This window comes from Metopolophium dirhodum, chromosome 1 (assembly GCF_019925205.1).
Source record: "Metopolophium dirhodum isolate CAU chromosome 1, ASM1992520v1, whole genome shotgun sequence".
Classification (NCBI taxonomy): Eukaryota; Metazoa; Arthropoda; class Insecta; order Hemiptera; family Aphididae; genus Metopolophium; species Metopolophium dirhodum.
The window spans coordinates 9,742,382-9,746,133 of NC_083560.1; positions in this window are offsets into that span (position 1 = coordinate 9,742,382).

The following is a 3,752-nucleotide window of genomic DNA, read 5'->3' on the forward strand; positions in this document are numbered from 1 at the left end:
GTATCTAGTACTTATTCAAGTTCCTAGAATATTATATAGAAACGTGAAGTTATTCATTTTTATACTTTTGTGGAAATAATAATAGTGACGTTGTTGTAAGATATTATAATACCTATAATTATAATATAATAAATAATAATTAATATTATTGTGATGATTGTAACTACGGTCGTGCAGCTGCTAAATATTATGTTATTGTACATTTCAATATCCAGAATTTATACCAACTCGCAACATCGCATAAACAAATGTAGTAGTTGTTAACTTATAATACATTTGTATGCTATACTAACTATAACAAATTTGCAAGTATACGATTAGATAATATTATTATTGTGTATGTTATTGTGTATTGTGGGTGAGTGCAGCTATGCGCGCCAGTATATCGTAGGTATTTCCTTGGTGATCGTCGTTATCGTCGCGACGTCGGCTTATTTCTGTATAACAAATAATTACAATAGCTGGCATATAGCTGAAAAGACGACGATCGCGAGTCGCGACGGACACCTATATTACGATAACATATTAGTCGACAACACAACAATGTATAGAACTAAATAATATAGTTTATTTTGTATTTAATTTAATCCAGGCAGCAAAGTCCATTGGGATTATGATTTACAATATAATGTTATAAATAAAATATTATAAAATATCTTGTACAATAATAATTAGTTTTACAATTTATTTATTAATTTCAACGAGATAATGTAGTCGACAGGAGCGTATACAAGATGGGTGATGTGGGAATCAGATCCTTCCTCCCCCCTAGACAATTAGTTTAAGTTTTATAAAACTATAGTATGTAGAGTGTAGTCTAGTGTAGTATGTCTCCGAGTGTTAGCGCATTACAAGGAAACGTAAAAACAAATTAAATACATTGTGTACAACAATTATTTAATTCAGGGGCGTCATTTCAACTTTTTGAAAGCTATTAGAGCTAGGTAGGTAGGCCAAAAAAATTTCAGCCGACCAATATAATATTATATATTGTACTAGTTAATACAAAAAATATTTTAATATGTACCAGTTGAGGAAAATGACCACATTATATTATTATTGTATAATAGTAAATTAGTAAATATCGATATTATCTAATTCTATTTGAATATATTTTGTTCATTACTAATTAAGTAATAACTATTTTCTTAATATTATACTATAATCTAATGCTACATTATACATTTATAGGTACTATTATAATTTATAGTACAGGACATGGTATTCTAGTATTCAATGGCGGATCCAGGGGGAGGGCAAAGGGGCATTTGCCCCCCCCCCATTCCCCTCCCAAAATTAAGCCTTGGATCCACCACTGCTAATATTCATATAATATTTGATATATTATTGATATTTATAACTTGTAAGTCAAATGTCAATAGCCATTACAGTTCTGCACGGTCCATTTTTGTTTGGCCAAACTGGCCCGAAAGACCGAAACTTAAATTAAAAACATGTATCCACCCAGGCCATGTTTCGTAATTTTTTTTTTTAATTCTTGAATTCATGATTGTGGTCGACGATAACTGTTTGCTGGAAAAAAAATAGTTTAGATATTGTACTTGTACTAGGTATATATAATTTTCTTTAAAACGTATATGTAAAATTTACAGTATAGGTTTTATTTTTGACTAATCCAGTCAAAAGTCAATTATCCGGTCTTAACCAACCGGAAATATTTTCATTATGACCTGGCCCGTGCACATCTCTACTCATGTCGACGTATTAAAATTAATATACGTTTAATACTTTAATAAAAAATGTGATTGTGTATAGTCAATAATAATTACTTAACGACAACAAATGTCACGTGTGAAAATCATGTTTAAATTACAACAAAATAAATAAAATCGATATTTTTCATAATGTCCAATTTTTTTAAAATTTAAACTTAGAATGCCTGCAATATAGCCCATAGGGGTACCTCTCAGATAAAGTAAAAATACGTTTATTTCGTAAATCACCCGGGTATTGGACTTTAACTTACCCATGATATATAAATAGGTATTACAAAACAAACGTAACCTAACTTTGCTTAAACATGCTCCAATTAGTTAGGGTACTATAAAACTATAAAAGTACATTTTCGGTGGAGCTTTTGCTGTGTACCACAAAATTATCGAACAAATTCCTACTAGCAATACAATGTATGATATAGGTACACACCTTCTCGGATTTTTAAGTTGTATTTTTATTTTATTACAATTTTATTAACTTGTTGGATCGTATTTAATGAATTTGTTTTCATAGATCGAAGAAGTACCTACTTATTATTATTTGTTATTTGTCTTCAAATACGGAAATATGCTATTATTAGTTGTGCCGGGGGGCGTATATCGATTCCGCCGATTTTGTATCAATTCCGCCGGCTACTGTTTATAATATCTACATATCGATTCCGCCGGCTACCGTTTACAATATTTACACATCGATTCCGCCGAACACTATTCATCCCACCCCCCTTTGTATATGTATTTTAAAATGTATAGTCTATTTAGTATAATTTGGACAATATATACAACTATAAATTAAAATATTAGTATTTAATTAATATGTGTATGTGAATATACATATATTGTTAATTGTATATAGTCTAAATTGTTTAGTTCAAAATTAAAGTGTATAACTACTTTTGGTAATATTTGGAAACAGTTAATAAGTGAATTTATAAATTTTATAAATCTATAAATCTATTTTTGATATTGTGCCATATTAATGTTTTTACAACCATCAGGTTTCTTATAATATTATGCGTGTAGCGCACGAGTAAATACATTTTATTTCAAACCGTACCTATTGCTATAACGTATTAAGCTACGTATTTATTATACTGATTACCTACCTATGACTCTAACTGAAATCTTATCTTTAAGATAAAATATAAGTCTATAATAATAGTATATTTATGTTGGCTCGGTTCCGCTTGTTAAAATATGGACTTCCCTTGTTACTTCTCGCATAGTTGCTGATCAGTATCGACAGTATCGATCTAGTTAACGAAATTGCTCCACAAGTATAAAGTGTCACACACTCGCACATTTGTATTAGGATCTTAATTACAATTTGTTACATTTTTAATTACAATGAACTTTACTATTATATCAAGTGAACGAAAAAATGATTTGATTTTGTATAATAATAGTAAATATTATAAAAAAGATTACGTGAAATATTTGGATGCTTTTAAATGGCAGTGCATACATAAAAAATGTACTGCGAAAATATATGTAGATCAAGCAGTTAAGAACATTTTAAAAGATGAAAGTACACATAATGTCAACCATCACCAAGAAACTGAATCAAGTATAACAAAAAAATCATTTTCTAATGGACTCAAACGAAAATCGGAAAACGAAATGGAAAGGCCTTCAAAAGTCATAAATAGAGGCATTTTAACTAATCCAGAACTAACACAAACGTTTACAGGTACAGATATCAATAATATTTATCAATGTTTATACCGTTCTCGTAGATCGTCATATCCGAAACTCCCAACAAATATTATAGAAGTAATCAACGTAATGAGCGAGCGTCAAATTAAAACTGTCCAGGACGAAAACTTTATTCTTGTTGTCGATTCAGTAAACAAAATTATATGTTTTTCAACAGAAACGAATTTAAAACTTCTATGTTCAGTAGACAAAATATTTGTGGATGGTACTTTTACCTACTGTCCAAAATATTTTCTTCAGCTTTTTATTATACACATCTTCAAGAATGGACATTATATACCACTCGTGTACTTCTTACTA